Genomic DNA, 25,764 nt, shown 5'->3' with positions numbered 1-25,764 from the left:
GCGGACGCTGAATGAAAAGATGAAACAAGTTAATCCTTAAGGGCCTGCTTCCTTCGCCTTTTTCGGAGGCTATTTCTACATCAGAGGTCTCATCCCCTCCTCCAGTGGACAAGAAACGTCCTCGTTCAGACCCCTCTTCACCGGCCAGTGATAGGGGCAAAGGTCATAAGCACAAGGTCCACAAGATTTCTACTGAGCACCCTATCGCCTCCTTGGTTCCGACCACCTCGGCTCCGGGTTTGGCTACAGTGCTTCATACCGAGGTCGCCTTGTCAGAGCCTATCCCGGCTCAGACGACTACGGCGCCCACTACATCTTCGGTCCCAACCAATTTGCCTGTGTCTACCTTGGCACCGACATCCCCCATCTCCGTTCCGATGTCCATTCCGACAACAGTTTCGGAGCTGCTATTTACTTCCACCTCAGCTGTGACCTCGGCTCTGAGCCCGTTCTCATCTCTGATTGTTCCCCTGCTGCTGGTTTCCAAATTGGAGTAGTCGGTGCCATTTTTCAATACACCACTGATCCAGTACTCCCCGTCTGCGGACCCATTTGCCGGATAAGCCTTCAGCCCCTTTTTGGACCGGCCTGATTCCCCCTCAGGGGCATTAGTAAGTTCCATCAGAAGCCTATCAGAATTGGATGTAGTGCGCCTCTTTGATCAGCTGCTGACCGCCAGGGGAATTACAAATCTTCCTAGAGCCCATCCCACTTTGGGCTTTGAGTCTATTTACCCCAGTGACCCCTACGTATTCTCCTCCCTTGGATCCCTCAGTTCCGAGGCTCATATTTCTGATGTCTGCGAGGACCCCTTACCTCGGTGCTGACAATGACCGTGTCTGAGGCTCCGAGGCCCCTTTGGGTGTCTGTTCTGTCGGAACCCACCCTTACTCAGTCTCATGCTTGGGGAGTGGAACCCTCTGTTCCGGCCACGGTTCCGGTTGTGTTGCCGGTTCTGTCTTCGGGTCAGAGGGCAACTCCTGCCCCGGTTTTGCTTGAGGCTCCGGTCCTAGGAGTGGGCTGTGACCCCGGTTCCAAAATTGTCATCTTTGGTTCCAGGCTCCCATTCCTCTTCAGGCGGGCCTGCTTTCCGGGTGATGGAGAGGGTACTTGCTTCCAGCAATCCTCCTACATCAGACCTTCCACCCGTTTACTCTGATCTGCAGCTATCAAAGGCCACCCCCCAGGACTCCAAGATTGCAAGGCCCAGGAAACCCTTGTTCAGGGTATTTCCCTTTCTGAGTCTTCGGATGCTCCCACCAAAGAACCCCCTCGGAAACGGGCGTGTAAGAGGAAACACATGAACTCCCCAGGAGTCCCTCACGGAATATATGGACTACGATGATGGGGAAGGATTCCCACGGTCACCCCCTGATTATGTCTCATTTGGAGATATCCTGGAAATCTTGAAGCAGAGGGGTGACTGGAAGCCCTCCAATCCTTCGGAGGAATCCGTATTCCTGCAGGCTTTCCACTGTCGGCCCTCTACTTCTTGGGTGACCCCCCCCTGCTGATGAGTTGGTCAAGCTCATTGTACAGCAGGCATGGAAGAATCCCGACTCCATTGAGGCCATCCCCAGGAGATCAGATAAGATATTCTCCTCTCCAGAGGATCAACCCCACTGGTCTAGAGGTTTGCCAGTAGATGCTATGGTGGTGGTGGTGGCCATGAAAAAGGACCTTGCAGAGGAAAGTCCTGCTGTCCACCTGCCCAACAGGGAGTCCCGGGAGGTGGAGAGGTTAGGGAAGTGAGTTTTTGTGTCAGCGACCTTTACTGTCATGTCTCTGAACTTTTTGGCACATTTTATGAGGCTCCAGAGAGATCTCATCACCAAACTCTCTGGAACCCTCGTGGGTCAAGTTTCGAATGGGGCACATGATAAAGTTGCTTCCCAACTTGCCACCCTATAGTCAGTTTCCAATTCGTCCATGAGGTTGCTGTCCCAAGCAACTGAAGGAGCGGCTAGAGCTGCGGGTGCAGGCGTAGTTATGAGATGCCATGCCTGGAAGCGCATTTGTGACCTCATGGACTCCTTCAGGTCTTTCTTTTAAACGCCCCTATCGAACCAACAGCTTTGTTCGGTGCTCAGGCCAAGGATACAATAGCCAGCTGCGAGCAGGACAGGAAGACCTTGTCTGCAATGGGTCTATGTTTTTCCAAACATCCGCACTCCTCTAAGAACCAGAGGAGTTTAAAGATGTGGCACAAGAAGTCTCAAGGTCCTTTCCGTGAGGCACGTGGTGAGGATGCCCCCAGAGGCAGAGGGGCTTCTAGTAATGGAAGATGCCCCTTTCGGGGCAGAGGGGGTACCCGAAATCAGGACTCCAGAGATTTTCTCGGGAAGACCGTATTAGCTCTCCTGAAGCGCTGCCTGATTGCTTTCCTCTGGAAGCAGTTGGGGCGCGTTTCTCTCTGCACCAAGCTGCCTGGCTCTCTATTACAAACGATCAGTTGGTGCAGAGAATAATTTCCAGAGGCCATCACATTCCATTAATCTCTTATCCAAGACCTCCGAAATCCCTTCCGGATGTTCCACCCAGTCAAAGGAAGGAGGCAGCTTCTGAAATATGAAAGTTATGTCAAAAACCAGTCATCCAACAGGTCCACCCAGACCAGTACGGATCAGGGTTTTACTCCAGATTCTTTTCAGTGACAAAGATGGCCGGGGGCTGGAGGCCCATTTTGGATCTCAGACAGCTAAACAAATTAGTGATTCAGACCAACTACTGCATGGTCACGACTCAATCCATCCTCCCCTTTCTGCGGGAGGGTGTGTGGATGTGCTCATTTGACCTCCGGGATGCATATTACCACATCAAAATGGACAAGCGCTCCAGGAGTCGTCTCTGCTTCCGGCTGGGAGCCAGTCACTACCAATTCAAAGCCCTGCCATTCAGTCTCTCGACAGCCCCCAGAGTGTTTATGAAATGCATAGCAGTGGTCACAGTTCATCTGAGACTTCAGGGATTCCAGGTGTTTCATTTAGACAATTGGCTCCTCTCCACCCCGACGAAGCACCTTCTGGTTAGGGCCCTTCGCTCTAGTATTAGCAGAGGCGCTGAGCATCACCATCCACTGGGAAAAATACAACCTTCAGCCCTCACAGCAGTTGGAATTTATAGGGGCAGTATTCAACACTCAATCAAGTCTGCTCTCTCTTCCCCTTCACAGGCTTCACAGATTAAGGGCACAGGTTCAAGTGATACTCTTATCGAAGAAAGGTGTCTGAAAGAGAAGTTCTTCAGGCTCTGGGGTTTATGGCAGCAGTCATCCCTATCGTTCCCCTAGCCAGATTACACATGAGACTGCTACAGTGGCTTCTTCTGTCCCAGTGGCTATCCAATCTTCATCCCCTGAGCTCACAGATTCTCATCACCAACACCTGCAAACAATACCTCCTCTGGCGGATGAGTACAGACGAAAATCGTTGGTGTCGCCCCTTCCAGGCTCCACAACCCAGCGCCTCGGTGACCACGGATGCTTCCCTGATAGGGTGGGGGGGGGCCACTTCCAGGGAAAGTCAGTCCAAGGCACGTAGTGCAGCACAGAGGTCAATTTGCATATCAGTGTCCTGGAGTTAAGAGTGGTGCTATTGCCGTTGCAAGCATTCCATCATAGGTTCATAGGTTTATACTAGGCTATCTGCCCTAAGGCATTTATAAGCCTAGCCCAAATTTTTTATATGAAAAAATACTGTGCCCATTAGTTTGTTGTGCCTCTGTCCAGCAGTGACACAGAGATGATTCGATCTCCCATCCACAGGTCAAGATTTCTCTTGAACAGAGCCAGCGAGGTGCTCTGCCTCACATGGACCGGGATTTTATTCCACAGCATAGGAGTCTCTGAGTGATAAATCTATCCCACCAGCATGTCCTATTTATATCCGTGCTAAGGTTTAGTCGCTTGCTCTAGTGGTTTTGGTGGATTTGGATTTTTGAGGTGGAGCATGTCCATTAATTCGGGTTGGACATGGCCTTGTATGTCAGGCACATGTCACCTCTGAGCAGATGGTATGTGACTGAATAGAGCTGGAGTTTCTTCAATCTGGCAGCATATGACAGATTTTGGAGTCCTTTATCCTTTTGGTGAGGAACTTTTGGGGTCTCTCCAATTGCTGCAGATGTCGGGTGAGATACATCCCAATGGGGCATTGTACTCGATCATTGGTCTGATAAGTGAAGAGTACAGGGAACAATGACCTCACTAGATCTGGATGTGAATCCCTTCATGATCAGGTGGGCAATGTTGAAGGTCTTTCTAACCACTTTAGTAACGTGAGTGTCAAAGAAAGGCCACTGTCAACCTGGGTCCCCAGGTCCCTGATAACCTCTTCTGTGCTTAGTGGATTGCCACCTATATGGTAGCTTGGGGTTACCTTGTTTTCGAAGAATCCCAAGGGTATGACTATACATTTTTGGCGTTTAACTTCAGGCCATGGCTCTGGCACCAGCTATCTGTTTCCGTGAGTGTCTTCTGAAGGATATCCTGTCCGATGCACTTTCCACTATGGCCCAGTTTGCAGTCGTCTGCAAACTTTGTCAGCAAAGTCCTCCCATGTTGGCCTGTACTTCTGAGAAGTAGATGCGAATAATGGGGCCAAGGACCAAGCCCTGTGGGACACCACTTGTGACGGCTTGGAGTCTGACATAGCCAGCAACTCTAACCTTGTGGGTTCTGTCCTTAAGCCAGTTTGCCACCCATCTTGTGACATATGGGTTTACATTTAAGCTGTAAGTTTTTTTACAATACCCAGTGGGGGGTATTGTGTCGAAAGCCTTTGCAAGGTCAAGGTAGGCTGTATGGACTGCCTTTCCCTCATCAATGGCCTTGGTGACTGTTTCGAAGAAGTCGACCAATTTCAAAAGGCATGATCTTCCCTTGACGAAGCCAAACTGGGTCGGGTCCACTGTCTGCAAGTCCCCTATATCTTTGTTTATGAGCTCCATTATGATCCTCTCCATAGCTTTGCAGACTAGACTTGTTAAGCTTATGGGGCGGTAATTACCAGGGTCCGTAGAGGCACCGCCTTCAGCCAGGAACGATTGCTATCCAGTCAAACAGCATGTCTTTTGTCTGATACATAAACAGGGAGGGACCAAATCCTATCCCCTATGTCATGAAGCCATGAGAATCTGGCATTGGGCGATAGCTTCCAACCGCTTTCTTCCATAAGGACAGAGTATTACTTCGTACTAATCCATCCTTTCTCCCCAAGGTGGTTTTCGACTTTTCTATTTACCAGTCCATTGAGCTCCCTGTATTCTTTCCAAATTATTAAAACAAGGGAGAATACTGCCTGCATTCATTAGATGTTCATAGACAACTACGTTTCTACCTGGACAGAACTAAGTCCTTTCGCATGTCGGACCAACTTTTCATTTCCTTTTCTGGTCCTAGAATGGGGTGTGCAGTATCTAAAGTTACCTTGTCAAAATGGCTCGGGGATTGCATTAGCTTCTCATTCGCTTACAAATGAGTCTAAGCCTGATCAAATCAAAGCTCACTCAACTAGGGCTATCGCAGCATCGGTTGCCTTCCACTCTAGGGCCTCCATGGATGATATCTGTGAAGCAGCCATTTGGGCTAAACCCCATACCTTCATCAAGCATTACAAATTGGATCTGATTTCCAGGGGAAGAGCGGCCTTCGGCTCAATGGTTCTCAGGAATGTTCTTCCATAAGGGCCACCCAGGTTCTCACAAGTAGCTTGGGATTCTGTCCTATCAGTGATGAATAGGAAGAAGATTACCAACTTCAGATAAAGAAGTTATGTCTTACCATAACGTTCCATCTGAGGTGTTGATGATTTTCCAGTCATCACACCCTCCCACCAACCCCCACCAAAGGCTCCTGGCAGATCTTCTGGATCGTTGTGATGTTTCAGGGTTTCTGCGCAGAGATGGCCTCTGACTTTGTTTCCTCTATACGTTGCATGCAAACTTGATCTGAGGTATAAGGCTGACTCTGTTCCGAGGGCTCAGAACCGAACCCATCACTGATGACTGGAAGATCATCAACAACTCAGATGGAATGTTATGGTAAGACCTAACTTCTTTTTTTCATACACAAGCAGGCTACTGTCTATTGTATTGATCTACACAACAATGATGTTCATCGTGCATACAGCTGCAGTCATAACAGATGGGGTTCTCCTGCCGTCAGGCGGGTCCTCGGTCGGCCGAATTCCAAAGTCTAGGTCCGGCGTCGGTTGTCGTCGCTTCTTCCCTGACATCAGTGCAAGAGGGGTATAAAAGAACCAGCCGACGCCATTTTCTTCAGTCTTTCTTGTCGCACGGTGCCCGAAGCAGAAGCAGTTCGCAAGTGCCGGTCGGCCAGTTCCTGAGATTACGAAAAATTTGGAAAACCGAAGTCTTCTTAAAAGCTAAGTACCCCGTTGGGGAAACTTTTCTTGCCTCAGACCGATGTCAGACAAAGTTAATAATTGTATTTCTTGTGGGAAGCAAATACCGCATAAGGATTTCCATTCCCTCTGTATACCTTGTTTAGGCCCAGACCATGACGTCTCGGTCTGTCACTGTTGTGCTACATTCAACAAACGCACTATTAAACATCGGGCGGAGTTCTCCCAGCATTTTTTTGGGAACGCATTTAACTATACCATGTCGTCGGATTCTCCGACACCGGTTTTGTCTAAAAAACGCAAAGACAAGGACCGACACGCGAGGTCCGCGGCCTCTACCGACACCACGCCAAAGCAGACTACACATAGTCCGGTTCTCAGTGAGGCGCCTACGCAGCCCCTGACTACCGACGACACATCTTTGGCGGTGTCTCCTGTACCTGAGGTCGCAGGCTCCTCGGCCCACACTCCGACTACAGATACCGAAGCCACTCTTGGCGTTGAAACACAGAATGTGGACAGGTCCACCTCCACTCAAGGTGTCTTCAGACCTTCCTCTTCTTTCTCCATCAAGGCTTTCACCAAGTCTAAAGCAACCATGCACCCTAAGAGACCAGTTACACAGGGCCCATCTCCAGGCCCCATGCCTAAGAGACAGATGCTTAAAATGGCTGAGGATTTAATTACTCTAATCAGAGGTTCTCAGCCACCTCCGGACAAAAGGCCCAGAGTGGAGGAAGATTCCCCCTCCTCTGATCAGGGATCCATTATTTCAGAACACACTGATGATCAGGAACAGGCTTACTCCCCTTTTGAAGACTCTGATGCAGAGGAGTCTATTCCTTCTGTATCCCCCCCTGAGGATTTCTCATTTGGGGAAACTTTGCATACCTTAAGGGAACACTTTCACTGGGAAGGCCAAGATTATTCAGATTCCAAGAAAAGGCTCAGGGAATTTCTTTTGTTACCCCCAGCACAGGCCTCTGGCTATACCTCCTGTCTTGGACATCCTAGATGATGTTTACTTGGAGGCCTGCCTTAACCCGGACTCTCTACCTCCAGCTCCAGTTAAGCCTGACAGGTACTACAGGGTTCCTGACTCACACCAATTTCTTTACAAAAGCCATGCTGCTGACCTAGAAACCATCTCACAGGGACCCAAGGGAGTTGAGGCTTCCATTGCCAAAAATCCATTGCCTTCCGAGAGATTCCAGATCCTTAGAAAGGTGGGGAAAAAAGGTATATACCTCGGCTACCTTAACCATGAGGGCCTTAAACTGTCAGTTTCATATGCTAAAATACCAACAGTTTCTGTTATCTCAATTGAAAAGTAAAATGTCACAACCTGAACAACCAGACTTGAAGGAGTTGCAGGATTTGATGCATAGTGCAGAACAAGTGGGTAAACATACCTTACAATGTGGTTTTGATGCTCTAGAGGCCTCATGTAGAGCTGCTGTTACAGGCTCAGTCATACACAGGCATGCTTGGCTCAAGGAACAAACCTTGCCTAATCATGTCAAAGCTAAATTACTAGACGCCCCTTCAAAAGGATGTACTATTTGGGGCAAATGCTGAGGAAGTATTACGAAAATGGAGGAAAAGCTAAATCAATGCAAACTGTGAAAGAATTTCTGCAGGTTCAACCCCCACGTTTTAGTAGAAATTGGCCTTCCAAAAACTGGTCCTTTCCTGCCACGGACAGACCCCAAAGAGGCAGATACAGGCGCCCGAGGGGCAGAGGACAACCACAAGGATCGTACAGAGGCAGACTATGGCAAGCTCCTACACAAAGAGGTGGTGAAGACAACTCACAATCTTTCAGAAAGCAAACCCAATGACTTTCCCCTTTGCAGGCCAACCAGGTCACAAATGGCAGCCCCCTTAGGAGGAAAGCTGGCACTATTCTCAAAAAATTGGCATGTCACAAAGAACAAATGGATGCTGGACATTATAAACAGAGGCTACAAATTCCACTTTCATACCCTTCCAAAAATGAGAGGCATGCCAAAACTGCCACACAATCAAAGGGCAGAGGCACAAAAGCAAATTTCAGATCTTATAAACATGAAAGCTATTCAAGAGGTACCTACACACGAACAAGGTCAAGGTTTTTATTCCAGGCTATTTCTGGTGCCAAGGAAGGGAAAAGATTGGAGACCTATTTTGGATGTTTCCATCCTAAACACATTCCTACTGCATCAAAAATTCAAGATGCTCACTCTACAGCAACTTCTTCCCATGCTGGGCAAGGAGTCTTGGCTGGTAACATTGGACCTCAAGGAGGCATACCTGCATGTCCCAATCAGACAAAATTGCAGAAGATACCTCAGATTTCTTGCAGGTTCAATCCATTATCAATTCTCTGCATTGCCCTTTGGCTTATCTACTGCACCCAGAGTATTCACGAAATGCCTGGCATCAGTAATTGCCTACTGCAAACTTCAAGGGGATACAAATATACCCTTATTTGGACAACTGCCTGATCCAAGCGGACAGCAAGCACATTCTTCTGAAACATCTGGCTTATGTAATAATGTTATTAAACTCTCTGGGATACACAGTCAACAAAGAGAAATCAAGGCTAATACCCTCTCGAAATATAATTTTCCTGGGTGCCAATTTGGACACAAACACCCAGATGGCCTACCTCACGTCAGAGAAGCAGGGGCAACTAATTCAATATTTCAGAACACTGGCAAAGTGCACCATGCTGACTGCAAGGAAAATCGTGCAGGCTCTGGGATTCATGGCATCTTGCATCTTGCTAATCCCATGTGCAAAGCTGCATATGCGAAAACTACAATGGTACCTAAATAACTATGGTCTCAACACAGCCACAGTTTGGAAACAATAATACCACTACTTCCATGTCTGCAAAAGGAATTTCTGTGGTGGGCTCAAGCATGTCAAGCAAACACAGGTCTTCCATTCAGCAAGCCTCAAGCAAATCAAGTCATCACAACAGACGCCTCGGACTACGCCTGGGGGGTGCACATGACAGACCGGTGCATTCAGGGCAAATGGTCCCAAAAAGAAAAGCACCTTCACATCAATCAAAAAGAAATGCTAGCAGTAATAAATGCTGTTATAGCTTTCAAGGACCTTCTACAACCAGGTCAACTATTGATAAGAATGGACAACACCACAGTTATGTGGTACATAAACAAGCAGGGAGGAACACATTCCTATCCCCTATGCAGACTGGCCATATCACTTTGGAACATGGCCATGGACTTAGAAATGGAACTACAAGCACAGTACTTGCCAGGCAAGGAAACACGCTGGCAGACAACCTAAGCAGGAATATGACAGATCCACACGAATGGATGGTGCATCCAAAAGTTTATACAGAAATAATCCAAGAATGGGGAAGGCCAGACATAGATCTCTTTGCCTCCCACAAAAATCATCAATTGACAAAATTCTGCTCGAGGACCTTCCACCCAAAGGCCTGGAGAGTGGATGCTCTCTCTTTCAGCTGGACATCAATGACAGTTTATGCCTTCCCGCCTCTTCCTCTGCTGCCCAAAGTCCTATTGAAGACCAGAGCAGACAGACCAAAGATGATCATCATTGCTCCGGACTGGCCAAGGCAACACTGGTACCCACTCCTGAGGAGCCTGACTCATTCCCCTCCATGGACCCTGCCTCTAATGCCTCTTCTTCTGACTCAGCACAGCTTCAAAACTCTTCACAGTCAGCTAAAAACACTCAATCTAGCCGCATGGAAGATTCCTTAGCATCACAGCAAGCCCTACTCTTCAAGGAGGTGCAGGATGTCATTTTGGAGGCCAGAAGGCCATCAACTAGAAAAGCTTACTCCGCAAAATGGAAACGTTTTTGTGTCTGGAATGAGGAAAAGGGCCAGAACCCTGGAAAACTGAATTTACCCCAAATACTACAATATTTGGCTGAACTGCTAAACAATGGACTTTCGTTCTCCTCCATCAAAATCCATGCCTCAGCCATTTCTGCAGAATACAACACGGATCCTCCTTTATTCTCTCACCCTCTTTTAAGACAGTTCCTCAGAGGGGCTAAGAATTTAAGACCTCCAAGGAAACAACCAATACCTGCTTGGGATCTAAATTTCATTCTGGAAAAACTGACTTTGCCTCCTTTTGAGCCAGCTGCTTCATCAGATTTGCAATATTTGTCCTGGAAAACAGCTTTCCTTCTGGCTATCACTTCAGCTCGTAGAGTTTCAGAACTACAGGCCCTCATGGCTGTCCAGCCTTTTATCATCTTTCATCAGGACAGAGTTTCATTACGAACCAACCCGTCCTTTATGCCTAAAGTGGTATCCATGGTAGCTTTAAATCAGGCCATACATTTTATCCCAGTCCTCAAAACAAAGGGGAGAGATTACTACATTCCTTGGACATCCACAGGCAACTGCGTTATTATTTGGACAGAACAAAGCCTTTCAGAAAATCAGAACAGCTCTTTGTGGCCTATGCAGTAGGAGCTCCAGGAAAGCCAATTTTCAAGCAGACAATCTCAAAATGGGTAGCCCACTGCATACGCTTTTGCTATTCCTTTCATGGCAAAACTGTTCCTACAGGCATTAGAACTCATTCCACCAGGGCCACAGCCACCTCTGCAGCCTTCCTCAGAGGACTTCCTACCAAGGATATATTGGAAGCAGCCACTTGGAGTTCTGTGCATACCTTCTCCAAACACTACAACCTACCATTATACTCCAAATCTAGAGCAGGCTTTGCCACTGCAGTCTTGCAGGGCATTTTGGCTCCTCCTAGTTCCACCTAGTGCCTACCACCCCTTTCTTAGCTTTGGGATTCTACCCATCTGTTATGACTGCAGCTGTATGCACGATGAACATAGTACAGTTTTGTACCTACCATAAATGTAGATGTTAGAGTGCTAATACAGCTGCAGTCCAGGTTTCCCTCCCTCCTTCCCCTCTAGGGGTATTCTTTTATGGTGTATTTGCTTGCAACTACTGTTTTTTGATTATATTGCATTGCATTACTTCATAATTTTATGTATTGCCTTCCTTCTGGGGGCACCTGACATCTGGGGCAAGAAAAACTGAAGAAAATGGCATTGGCTGGTTCTTTTATACCCCTCTCGCACTGAAATCAGGGAAGAAGCGATGACAACCGACGCCGGACCTAGACTTTGGAATTCGGCCGACTGAGGACCTGCCTGACGGCAGGAGAACCCCATCTGTTATGACTGCAGCTGTATTAGCACTCGAACATCTACATTTATGGTAGGTACAAAACTGTACTTTCATGCTTCTGTTTTACCATTGTTGGAGCCATGATTTTGGTAAAATAAATGTGGTTAAACCGAAGATGTGATGACTTTTTAAATAGTGCTGGTGAAATGTACGATTGCAGAGCTACTGTTTGCCTGTAATGCTATAATGCCTGGTCGATTAGTCTACAAGTAATGGAGTTTCAGAGGAAGACTGACAGCACCATCACCAAAGCTACTGCTGTCTACACCCACTTGTCTAAAAAGTGTTGGGGTGAGAAGCCAAATAAGGGAGGGAATGCAGTCCCTGGTCTGGCACTAGGTTCCACTGATAACACAAATATCCATATTTTCCAGAGTTAGAAATGTCTCTAGGGGAGGGCATTTTCTTACTTAGGCTAGTAGCATTGAGCAACATTTTATTGATGACCAAATTGGAATTTGTATTTGCTATGTTAGTAGCCTAAACAGACAGGCATTGGCTAAATAAAGAACTATGGGAAGAGAATATTGGCTAGCATGCCAAAGCCCTTTTAAGATAGGTGCAGTTCATCCCTAGTAAAACATGTAAGGTTACATTTCGTCTTCCACCAGGATGCCACATATTGCACCCCATATGACTGACACCAATAATCGCAGTTGAATGTAAATCACCTGCTTATATTGTGGTATCATTTTTGGTGACTTTAGGACACTACTCAACAGTAGTTTCTTTTCAGCATTAGAGACATAATCAGAGAGCTCCATCATGTTGCCCCTTAGTCTAAAGGGGAGCATCTCAGGTCATTTACACCCACATGGACAATAACCATGTCATGTTTATACTTGGAGTGAAGGAACATGATTGCCTTGGTGAAGTGGTGAATTCTAGCACCTGAGAGGCAGCTGTCATGTTGCCTTGAGTGGTGCCTTGGTGTGCCAGGTTATGGAGTTGCCTATAACAAGTGTATAGCATGCCAAGTAGACTGTTTTAGATGTGACTTTTTCAGAGTGCTGTGGTGACTGTTATCTGTGCGAAACGGAATGGGTGTAAATGCTTCTGCAGTGCCACACCTAGGAGATGTTTGTAGTTTTGGAAATGATTTTTGGAGCACCTCTGTATAAGAAGGTTGTGTGTGTGCCGTACAGTGTATCGATGTGGAGTTAGTATTGACACTGATAACCCTGTGAGAGGTTTGTCTCTAGTTGTAAGAAGTATTTACACCTGTGACGTGTACTTATTCTTGGTAACAGCAAATGGTTATCAGTGAGTGTATGACAGCTGAGGATACCTAGTGATAGGAGGCTAACCAGTAGGACAGAAACAAACCACGGATCACTGGTTTATCCAGAGGTGATAAGTGCCGTAGATTGAGCAGTGTTATGGGATGTGCTTGACCCTTGGTGTAACTGAGGGAGTGAGATCTGTATGCTTTTAAAGGGACAGTGAGGCAGTTAAATTAATGCCAAAATGGTTCATCACATTTGCAGGAGAACGTATTTGACTTTTTAGAAAAGATGACGTGTCCTTCAGGATGAACCCATGTGGTTCCAGAAGTGATTTCTTAACTGCCCCAAACCAGTCCACTTTTCTTTTTTTTTTATGTATCTATGTATGTATGTATTTATTTTTTTGTTGTTGCTATTACATAAGAAGAAAAAAACAAATCTTTCTTGTATTGTGCAGGTACACTGTCAGTGTAAGAGTTACTTGAAATGGGTGCTTATGGTTTACCTCCTCATTTCTTTTCTTTGGGGAGGGAGAGGCTACAACTACAAAGCAGACACTTTCTAGATGAATTTGCCAGTAGCTTTATGTTTCTGCCATGAGGTGGATAACCCTCTGCTGGTAAATGCTGCTAAAACCCTCTCCATTTGAGGAATTGTTTACATACGGTACTTGCTTCAAGGTGTTCTTCACTGTAGACATTTGCTATGTGTATGCCGTAGGTGCTTCAGCTTTGGTGGTTACCTGTACTGCTAACAAGTATGTAACTGGCTAAATTACAGAGAAGTCTTCTAGGGAAACTTTAATCATGCATCATCATCTCAACTGCAGTACCAAAAGTAGACCCTGTCACACTCCTGTTCCTTCTGTCCTGACAATGCTGCATCTTATGAAAAAAAAGACCCATCAAGGGAGAGATTTTTGATATTTGATATAATGGATATCTTTTTATCATATTAGTAAAGCTAGCAGAGGCCCTTCCATATTAGAATAGGAATGCAATTCTTGCAGCTCTGTGCTGGTGGTAGGCCCGTCCATTTATCCTTAGCTGCTGGAGTACAGTATGCCGAGTGTCATAACCTTCATTGTCGTTTATTGGTTTATAAGAAAGTGCCTGGTGGTGTTTTGGAGGCACAGTGGGTGACTTTCAGCACATTTAGGCATAATGATGTAAAATTTTGCCGAATTCTGATTGTTGGAAAGGATGAACCTAACAAAAACCCTTCAAGGAAGATCCTGTCATTCATCACAAATACAGGAAAACATTCCTGTTTTGAATAACTGAGCACCAATTCCATGAGGAAGTCTGAACTTTGTAGGAAAACATTGACATTTCCAGGTGGGTGTTAAATAAGAAGGAATCTGCAATTCCTTCCTGCTCCTAGGGCGTAACTCCGATGAGTTAAATAAGTTGTAAGAAATGTATTTCTTTATTTATTGACATTTGATTACCGGGAAGGTCCGACTCGGTAAAAGCCCATTTTCAGCGGAGGCCCAAGGAGAAAAGCTCCAAATTAGTACAAAACATTTTAAGAACAATCATTTTAAAGTCTTCAAAAATAAAACAAAAACATCTGGAGTTTAAATAATTATAACACTAGTTATAGTACATAAACATTGGTTAAGAATTGATACAATTTGTATGACAGTTTAATATTTAGAGAAATTTTAGTTTGTATAGAAATTAAAGGTATGTCAATGCAATATAAATAATTGCAATATGAAGTGAGGGAAAAACAGACTCGTGGTATATTTAGAGAGAAAGTCAGGGAAGAGAATTTGATAGATGCAAGGAAGTAAGTGAAGAAGGCAGCGTAAGGCTGTGTAGTTCTGAAAGATGAGGGAGGGTATTGACCTGATGGATACAGTAAAGGAGTTGTAGTCCTTGGCAACCTTGTACAAGTACAGATGATGCCCAGCAGATTTAATAGCTTTGTAGATAGACAGGAGTTTTTGTCACTGGATCTCATTAACCAACTGGAAACATAGTTGTGTTGAATGTTTTTTAGTACTGGACAAGGCAGATGGATGCTGCATAATTTTATAGGTGGTAAGAAGCTGTGTATATGTTAGTTGATGAGGCATTTTTAGTCAGTTTAGGCTTCTTAGTGCTATACAGTGGTGGGTTCTGAAAGGGATATTTGCACATTTAGCAACTTTTGTCATAGCATTGTCCACGTTTTAATTTTTGTGAAGGCTGGAGGTTAGTAAGGATGGGGTGTCATAGTGAAGTGTGGGAAGGAGATACGTAGTGGCAAGTGTAGTTTTAGTTGTGTCTGTGCGAAGGTTTTGGGCTCTGTAAAGCATCCCTTGTTTCTGATGAGTTTTTCTAATGCAATTTTGTATATTCAGGTCGAATGCAAGATTATCCTGCATACTCTTTCCTAATAATTTACTATTCAAAGTGATTTCAGTGGTGGTATTATCGAGAGAGGACTTTAAATCTTTTTTTTTTTTCCTTCTCATGAGAGAGGGATTTGGGGGAAAAGTAGTAGTTTGGTCTTTTTTGGGTTGTGCATGAGTTATGAAGCCATGCTTCAGTGACTGTTACAGCTTTTTGTATAATTTTTTGAAGGTGTACCATGTTTATTTCCAGATGTGCAAATGAAAGTGGAATTATCTGCATGTTGTATTAAGATGGCCTGTTGTGTGGCTGTATAGAGGGTGTTAGTGAAACTGTTGGAGGGGAACAAGACTAGAGCCTTGAGGTACACCAGTGGTGACTGGGAGGTGAGGAGAGAGCGTGGATTGCCATTTTACTGTCTGATACCTATCGGACAGGTAGCTTTTGAACTACAGAAGGGTGAGCTGAAAGAGACGTAGTGAGGACATTTGAAGTAGATGTTTGCTGTGATTAAACTGTGTCAAAGCCTTTAGACAAGTCTAGAAATAAGGATGAGACTAGTTTGCCATTATCTCTAGCTTTATTGACAGTATCTGTATAGGTTAGAAAGGCATTGCTAGTACTATGGGAAGGACGGAATCCATGTTGTGTAGGTAATAGGAGCTCTTCCTGCAGGAGATAGTCTAACAATTGTTTTTTAATGCATTTTTCAAGTGTTTTGGTGAGGGGAGATAAGACTGCTGTGGGTCTAAAGTTATTAATGTCTATTGAATTTCCTTATTTGTGCAGAGGGATGTGTGACTTTCCAGATTTTGTGAACGTGGGATTCCTAGTTTGACCTATGTATAAGGATCGAGAAGAAGATAGGCAATGCTAATGGTTGCTATTTTTAGGTACTCACTTAGAAGATCATCGGGTGAAGAAGAGCATGGTTTAAGTTTGAGTAGTTTTATATTGGATGTGAGCACAGGTTGGGCAAGATTGGGATTAGATGTTGAGGAATTCTTGGTTAGAGATGCTATAATATCTATAAAATAAGAGTTGAACTGTATTGTAGTTTTGAGTGGTGAGTTATTGAAATAATGATTTGGGTTGAATTTTTGACCGGTATAGAAGATTTCTTTAATGGATATCCAACATTTTTTAGGTTTGTGTTTAGTATTTTTCTGAAAGTTCTAAGTATAGTTTTTTTTTTTGTTTTTGTTTTTCAGTATGATTGCGAAGTGTTCTGAAGTGTTCAAGATACTGAGGTGTTTTATATTTGTGCCATTCTTTCCATGCGTTTTCTGTATCCTGCGTTAGCACTCTACTTTTTGGATAGCCAAATTGTATTTGCTTTTAGTTTCTTCCTTTTATGAGGTGCAAGGCTGTTTAGGATATTTAGAAAAGATATACTGAATTAATTTAATGCATCGTCTAAGGTGAGGATTTTTAGGAAGTTCCAATTAATATATGATAGTGTAGTGATGAACATTTCGGAGTTAAACTTGGAAAGGTTACATTTTGTTTTATAAATATGCTGTTTAACTGAATGTGTGAGATGTCTAGTTATGCTGTTTAACTGAATGTGTGAGATGTCTAGTCATATAGATTGGGAGATATCACTGACAGAATCTGACATTGTACCTGTAGTGGTGTATTTGCTAAGGTTTGATATTAGGATCCAGTCTAACAGGGAATTTGATGTTTTGCTATATAATGTGTGGGACTATTAATTAGTTGTGTGAAACCATACAAGTTAATGCTGGATGTAGGGGAGTTAGTTTGTCTAACCAGTTGACATGCACATCCCCTAGTAGTATTTTTTCATGTGGAAATATGGATATCCAATGTAGGATACCTTCCATTGTAGCTTGTTTTGTTGCCAGTAGGGATGTAAAGGACAGTAATACATATTTATAATTGTTTATTTTGAGAAAAGCAATAAGTGGTTCTGCTGAACTGAATTTTGCTGTTGGTTTTGCTGTAAGGGCAAATGTGTTGGGAAATTTTAAAGCAATACCACCACCTTTCCTCTTATGGTCATGACAGATAATGATATAGCCAGGAGATATAACTTTGGTGTTGTTTATGCTGGGTTTAAACCAAGTTTCAATTACACCAAGAACCTCAGGCTTATCCATGCATGTAGTTCAGCAGTTTTATTTGTTATGTTTCCAGCATTTATTGCAGCACAGATTAGATCACCAGGGTTGGGGAATGGCTGTTGGGTTAGAGGGTTGTGTGTCAGAGAATTGTCTTTTCGTTCATAATGATAGGTTAGGCCAGGATTACGGTGTTATATCTAGAAGGATTTTAGTATATTGGGGAGTTATGCATACTTGTTTTTTTAGGAGAGGATTCTTGCACTTAATTTTGCTTTGGTTTGAGTTATAGTGCAGTTAATTGGTCTATATTTGGATTAAAGGTGAGGTACAATATTAAATAGGTTTGGTGCAATGTGTAGAGAATGTAAAGAAGGAAGTATGGATAGGTGGTTGGGACAGAGTTGGAGAGGTGTTGGGACACTGAGTCACAGAAGTATGAAATATGGCACAGTAGGAGGAAAAAAATGGAGGATAAGCTGAAGAGTAGCATACAGGAATCTGTATTCTATAGATGTTAGTGGAGAAGTAGCAATGAGGAGGGAAACAAGAAGTTGCAGAGCAGTGGGAGATTTATTGATGGATTCTGAAAGCTGGTATAGGATAGGTAAGGAGAGAGAAGCGTTTTCTGTAAAAGGTTGTCCTTGTGTCTTCTCTGGAATGGAAGGAGTAGAGGGGTATGAGGCTAAAGTACAGTGTAAAATAAGAAATGAGTTTATTTGGGAAAAGTAAAACTTACAATGTGGAATAGGTACTATTAGGAAGGGCTGTGTTTATGAATAGATGTAGTGCAAAGCAGTATGGGAGGGAGATGGTTTGCAGTGGGACTAAAAATTAAATGGCAGTAGGAAACAAGAAACAGAAGAGTATGTATGGAAGCAGTAAGGTCATTAGGGGAGGGTTTCAGAATGAGAGTTGCAAGTGAAATGTGTGTATTGCTGCGACGGTCCCTACTGTGGGCCAGCAGTCAAGGAGACTCTGTCCTTACCACTGATTTCTGTGAGGGACGGACCCAAGACCAAAGATTGATTCAAATTGTATTTTCAGATGCAGCTCCCTGTATTAAGATGAATTTCCCTTAAGAGCGCACATGGAGAATGTTCAGGACCTGAGGCTGGGCTCTCTCCAGACCCACACAGAACTCCACACTGACTTTGGAGCTGTGTCCCTGCTTCCAGTAGCTGACACACACACTTGGATATTTAAGTTTCCCTCTCACGCGCACACGCTTGGGAAAGCTGGTGCAGATTTACTAGCTGTGCCCCTTTCTGCCCAGACTCTGAGGTAATCATGCTGCCAGCAGTCAACTACCCTAAGGCTGTTGCAGAGAGTACCAAATTATACTGTGTAAAATTAATACTAATGCAAATGTTAGTGTGTGACCAAAGCAGCAAGCCTTTCAGGAACGGCAGCAGTCACTAAAACAAGCATAAATACTCCCAGGATGTTAAAGGTATTCTCTAAATGACCAGCCACAATGAAAGGAATTAAAATATTTAATGATGAAAAGAAAACAGGAGAATACTGAATACAGTACAGAGTTTCAACCACAGAGATATAAAAAAATAATACAGTTGGATAGTTTTTCACAGATACAGAAAATACTAAACTATTCTCTCTAAATGTCCCTGACTAAAGAATTACTGTTCCCTGAGTAGTTGCTAAAGCAAGGCAAGCTGAGTGCCTTACCATAGCAAAAGCCAGATATCTGTCTGTCTGTGTGGCTGTATGAGATATATATCTTGTCAGAAATCTTTGCTATCAGGTTCAAAACTGTTACTGCAAGAGTTCCAAAGAAACCAGATGCTGGTTAGAGGATGACATCACCTCTGGTCACTTGACTGTGGCACAGTACATATACACACACACACACACACACACACACACACACACACACACACACACACACACACACACATACACACACCTTTGCTAAGATTTGTGGAAGCATCTGAAAGGTATAACACAGTTTCAACCTTTCCACCCTTCCAGGGTTCTCTGATAAACACACATTTGATCATTTAGAACAGGACAACCTAATATACATGCATATATTCTTCCTGTCCAGCAGGACCTACTGTTGATGCATTTTTAGCACAAGTAACTTTACTCAAACATCTGTACAAATCAATGTGATAGTCAAGTAACAAAATTCTTTACAAAACTCCAGCTAGCTGTACTGGCATATGTACACATTACTGCCCTACTCTGCCTGGCACAGATGGCACTACCTCGTAACATCACAGTAGGAAGTTTAATGTTCGAGTAAGAGAGGATGCCTGGTAATTGGTGGTAGTGGACTGAATCAGGCTTCCCATCCTCAGGTCAAATTATAACAGAGAGCAATAAGTTTATAGACAGTACAAAACTGTTAACAGATACGAAGTAAAACAGGTTTTCTGTCATTTCTTGAGCCTAAATAACTGGCATATGCAATATAATATACTGGTCAAGAAAAAGGGGAAGTGGCCAGCTTAGTAAGCTTCTCAGAGTGCATAGACTATTTCACAGAGACTTTGTCACAGAGCAGGCATATATTTGACTGATTAGTTAATACACAGCAAGGTCCTTCATGTAAAATGTGCTTACATTATACAATGACAAAATTCTCAGTAAACTTGTAAGAGTAGGGCTTTGTGGCAGAGCTCCTGCAGTATCAAGGTTGGATGCAGTGACCATAGGCTCTGCTCTGTGAAGGACAATAGCGACAGAGTGTAAGAGGTGACAACACTGAATTTAGTTGGTTTCAAGTACTGATTGAAAAACTAAAAGCTACTTCACTGCTTACATGTGCTTATCCTAGCTATTGCACTATACTTGGCTTATTTTTGCTTGAACTTGTTTTAGTGTACAGGATCAGTGTTATGCAGTATTGCATCCAGTCACCTTTCTCCCTCTTTTGTGGTCTCTCTATTCCTTGTAGACCAAGGGGGGAAACAGTTCCTTTCCCCACTTTGGTATACTGGCTAGGTGTCAGGTTACCTCGGGTAGGATAACCCTTTTGTACTGAAATACTCAACCATGATCAGTCGGACATCAACTGTTATGGTAAATTCTTACGCAACTATATTGTCACTGTAGATCTGTAATAGTGGCTGTCACCAGTAGTGTACTAAATTCCTGAAAGCACTTAAGCATAAAATACTGATTAAAGTGCTAAGAGATGAAACATGCTGTGCCAGGTTAACATAAACTGTGTTTTAAGTATCTGTTAAAACAGTGAATCCTCCCATGGAGTGAATCCTGGTTCCTTTAATTCCGTGCTGCAGTAATTGAAGTGACACATGCAGGCATAAAATAAAATAGTAAAAAAGTCGGTGTACAGATCGAGTAATGCTCGAGCTTATGCCAATGCAGCCTGTTGCACCATGAAGCATCTATTACATTATAAAGTAATATTGTCGTTCTGAAGCTAGATAGTGTTGTTGAACTTGACTTGATTAGATGGATTGTCTTGTTTAGCCACAACTCTTCTCAGAGCCAAGAGTTTCCATTTATTTACTTCAAATAAGTACAAAACTTTCAAGTCTTCGATGCTTTTACTTTTTAATCTTAAGCAACCAGTCCCAAAGGACCAAATCTGCTGTGGCCTTGTTCACTTGTATTAGAGACCCCCTTTTGTGTGTATATTTGATGCTGTATAATGCAAGATTGACTCTTCCCCCTAAGTTGATTCATCTATGCTTGAAGTAATTCTTAACGTATTTTCTTTGAATCATTTCACATTGTTTGCAGTGTTTTTAGGGAAACCAGGAAAGGGCACTAAATTCTGAGGCTGCTACCTGCACTTCTCTGCATACTTTTATCAAGCACTGCAAGTTGAATGGAATCTCCAGAGCTAGGGCCATCCTTCATGACTTCTTAGAGGGCTCTGCTAGTCCTTCCTCCTTCCAAGTTTCTTCTTGAGCTTTGGCACTCTCTGAGGTTGCAAATACTGCAACATGTGAATGGAAGGCCATGGTGCAGTTGTGTAAAATCTTACCATTACAGCAGATGTCCTTCTCTTCACTGTTGCAGTATTCACTTCCTCCCTCCTCCTCTGGTCCATTTCCATCCTGGATGTACTGGTTACCTTTTGGTTTTCCTTGGACTGGCTTTCCTACTGAGGCTGTCAGTTCTGAGGATGGTACATCTGGACATCACCTTTATGCGCTATGCTGTGCAAAGAGCATACATGTGACATACAGCATACCTTAAAACAATAGTAGGCTTTTGTATACTGGCCAGATGTCTGGCTGCCCGAGGCAGGAAATCCAAGGTTACAAATACTGCAACAGTGAAGGAAAGGGACATCTACTGTTATAAGATTGTACACAACTGTACTTTCAGCATTTATTTATTTATTTTTATTTATCCTTTCTTGACCAGGTTCATCCCACTAGGTTAGCAATCTCTTTTCAGGGGAGTCCCGAGGTGGTATTTATACTGTTAGGAGAAATTTGGCAAGGCCATCGGGGACCTTCCCCTACCCTTTTTGATAGGTTCCATGGGATCTCTTACATCCACCTGAGTTACCACCCGCTCATGCAGATGTGGCCTCAGTTTAATGTCCCATCCAAAAGACAACACAGTCAGTGGTGCAGTCATTAGCAGTGTATATTGACAAGAGAGCTTAAATGCTGTCAAGTAACGCACAACATTTTATGTGATTCAAGTGTTTAAGATTAGTGGAATTCTGTGAAGATTTCATTTTTGCAACAGTGGATGTTAGTTTATTTTCTGTAATGCCACATCATGTGGGTGTGGAGGAGTTTTTTTAAGGTGATGGTACATTGCAATGTTTTTTTCTAATCAAGGAATGAATTATTTGGAATGTTTCTAGGAATTAGTACTTAAAACAGTTTTATTTACTTTGAAGGAGGGTATTTTCACCACACAGCTTGTCTAGCCATGGGGGCTGTGTGTACCCCCTTGTACACCAATGCGTTTCTGACTGCTTGGGAAAATGCATACGTATTTCCTTTGAATATTTGCTTATCTTAGGTTCCTGGACGATATTTTAATTTTGTGGAAATTAAATGTTAAATTGAATACCTTTATTAATTATTTATAAAATACATCTGATTTTTTAAAGTTTACTTATCAGTCTTCCCCCACTGAGATTAATTTGGATATAACATTGGGAAAGGATGTGAATAAAGTTCAATTTACATTCAGACCTATTCTGGCTGCAGAATTGTCTACGACAGAGACATTTTCAAATACATAAATTATAACAGCTGTCAGCCCACATACCAGAAGCAAGCAATTGCCAAGGGGCAGTTAGTACGGATATCAAAACTGATAGGTGACTGTCGTTGGTTTACTAAACAAATGGATTTTATATTGACCATGGTCAGGGAGAAGAGGGTACATGCAAGACATCTTGGAAATAGTCGAAAGATGTAATTGACAGGAGGTCATATAGATTTGCACAATTACTTAGGTGGAAATGGAGAGAGAAAAATGACCCAGTAGTCAGCATAAATCGGGATTCAAACCTAGCTCTAGTTTTGCCATTTGCATTAACACTTACAAGTTTACAGAAATGGCATTTACTCAGGAATTAAAGGACAAGTTCAGAGAGGCTCCAACAATAGTGTTAGTAAATGTAGGAACATTAAAAACTACCTGGAAAGAGTCTTTCAGATGGAATGGTTGCCATCAAAAAGTAAAAAAAATGAATGAATAAATCTGGTATGTGTAAATATTTTAGTTTTGTAAACCGTGGACCATAACCAAGTGTTTTTCATTTTGAAAAAAAAACAAACTATAGCATGCCCAGGGAGATTTAGTTGTGAAATGACTGCTTTGTATACTTGGCAACCTGTACCTCATGCCCCACTTTTTATGTGGGGAAAATATCCAGGAAGTTAAAGGATAGAATAACAGGGCATAATTATGACATTAGGAGGAATAATTTAGCAAATCCTTTGAGAAAACACGTGGGCAGTTGCAGTACATTCACCCAAAGGGGTGACTATTGACACATTGATGAAATGCAAAGATCTGGCATGGCAGTTGAGGTTAAATGTCAGTCTGAAGCCAAGAATAAATGCTTGTATTTCTATAATTAGTGTTTGAAGTATAGGGCCACCATTCTTTAAGAATTTCACATTTTGTCAGGCTGTGTAGGATATTGTTTAATTAATTATTTTTATTTATTCTTGAGTTCATGAATTAGGCAAAATATTTTATGACTGGAGTTTATCATGGTGATAATTTTTATCTTTAAAGATTTTATAAATGCTACACAAAGGACAATTGTGTCTTATGGTAATCAAGTATTTTTAGAATGTGGTTCCTTTAAATGTTGTTAGAAGTTAATTGTGTGATTTTGTTGAGTTGGATGTCATGTTCACCTGTGTAAGATTGTTATGGTGATGTTTGTACTTTTTAACTCTGAAGAAGTCCCATGAAAAAATAAAAGGAATGAGCGCACTTTGAATGTTTTTACAATCGGTCTGATGGACTTGATGCATTTTTGGTTTTGTTTTAGCAATAGTGTCACAGACATATTTGATTTTTAGTCAGTGTGGTGTCTTCATTTTTTCCCATGTTTCAGTAGAATGTTTTGTTGCATTTCTACCAGATGCCAGTTCCCAGGCATTCACAAACAGCTATTTAAGAGAAATTACTTCCTCAAAAGAATACCCTTCCTTGCAGCATTTACCTAAGCTTTTTATGCAGGCCTTAATTCCTTGCTAGGAAGTTGTTGTTTTGACCCTGAACAAAATTTCTAGTTGACCCAACCCCCCCATACTGCTTCTGTTAGTCCCATCCTGGGACTTTTGCTTTTCAGATACCTGCCCTGGTCACATTTGGTTATAGATGTACCTTGCTGCTTGGCAAAGGACTAATGCACTGATAGTCTCCACTACTGAGCCCACCTGATCAGATATGTGCATTCCACCAAAAGGAAAAGTGATTCTTCATCAGAACCATCATTCTACTCGGGTGATGATGAAGGCAAAGAACAAAACATAAGATCTGAAGTAGGCAGACTTCATTTGTCTGCAACCTGTGGGTATCGGATCCGACCTCGGATCCGAGCCGGCATTTCAAAAGTTTAGGCTCCGAGCTCCTAGCTCCTCCCTCTACCCATAACCCCTTGCCAAGCCCTGACTGACCTCAGATTTCGTTTGCCGCTTTCAAGTTGCGACGGATTCCTTGAGCTCCTAGTGCAGATAAGTTTTCTGACAGGAAAATTTTGAAAAACTTTAACTTTTTTAATTTAATTAGTTAGAAGTGTTTGTGTTAGGCTTTCCTCTCTCTATCTTTTAATTTTTTCTCGGGTTTTGCGTAGTTTGTGTGTGTGTGTGTGTGTGTGTGTGTGTGTGTGTGTGTGTGTGTGTGTGTGTGTTTAGGCCTGTTAGGGCTTAACATGTCTGAAGCCCATAAGGCAGTATTCTCTAAATGTACCGAGTGTGGCCATAAGCTGTCCCCAGCGGATGGCCACACTCGGTGCGTTAAATGCTTGGGGGTTGAACACCTGTCATCTGGTTGTACCATTTGTGCAGGGTTCAACCCCTGAGCTTTGAGGGAGCGGAGGTCGAAGCTGGTTCTGGCGGGACTTCTCCCTCCAGATACCGCTTCGGCTTCTGCCCCTTCTACACAGCAAACAGTTGCTGTGGGCTCTCCTCCACCGGCTGGGACTCAACCTCCCTCTAAGATGCCAGAGGAGAGAGTCTTCTAGGGAGAGAGAAAAGAAGGAGAGGCACAGGGAGAGGCACCACAAACGGAGAGCTGAAACCTCTAGTTCGGCTCCTCCATCCAAGCGGGCCTCTCCTGTGCCTTCTAGCTTCCCTCCTCCTCGGCTCCACTCCCCTCGGTTCTCTCCTGGGCCCGAGGAGGAGGAGGCTAGCCCTTCAGCGAGGTCCCCAAGGCGGCTCTCTAGATCCGCTTCGGTGGCCTCGACTAGATCGACCTTCTCCATGAGTGAAGCAGACATGGACCGGATGATGAGGAAATTCATCCAGGCCCAAATGCAAATGGGAGTGCTCCTAGCCCCCCCCCCATCCGGGAGGGGCTTCGACCCCTTTTTTCGCCCCTTTGGCTCCTTCTCCGACCCACACCATGGGTTCGGAGCTGTCGGCGCCGGGCAGAGTTGGATCCGGGGGTGGGTCGGATCCGATAGGTCGGCGCACCTCGGATCCGTCCCATCCCTTGAGTGCTTCGGACCCGACCTCTCGGAGCCGAGGACCGAGCCTCGGATCCGAGGGAGCTGGTGTCTTCGGCTCCGTCAGGTCGGAGCACACCGGTCTCGGATCCGACGGTTCGCTCTGGCTCCGATCCGCGCCGGATCCGAGTGGGGGTCGGCTCTCGGGGTTTAGAGAAGCTGGCTCCCCCTCGGCCTTCGACGTAGTGGAAAGGGCACTGTTGAGGACTTCCAGACCCCCGGTCCCTGCCACGGCTCCATCCCGCACTCCCTTGCAGTTGGGCCAGGCTCCCACCAGCCGGTACCAGGGACAGCCCGCCTCGATGTCCCAAGTAGTTCCCTTGGAACATCCAGCTGCGGAAGAGTACTCCTCGGACAGCCCGGGGCGGAGAAGTACCTCGGAA

At 43.9% G+C, this 25,764-nt stretch overlaps 1 protein-coding gene across 1 annotated transcript in view; it reads left to right on the top strand.

Annotated features, from left to right (window-relative positions):
- The window catches only part of LOC122793692 (disco-interacting protein 2 homolog A-like), a 2,141,448-nt gene that overhangs the window by 1,843,336 nt on the left and 272,348 nt on the right, over positions 1-25,764 (top strand). The gene's annotated exons all lie outside the window — the stretch shown is intronic.

The sequence above is a fragment of the Protopterus annectens genome, chromosome 2.part0, assembly GCF_019279795.1.
Source record: "Protopterus annectens isolate FY-2018-M chromosome 2.part0, PAN1.0, whole genome shotgun sequence".
Lineage (NCBI taxonomy): Eukaryota > Metazoa > Chordata > Ceratodontiformes > Protopteridae > Protopterus > Protopterus annectens.
The sequence above is the reverse complement of the archived record's forward strand: the minus strand, read 5'-3'. Positions and strand labels throughout refer to the sequence as shown.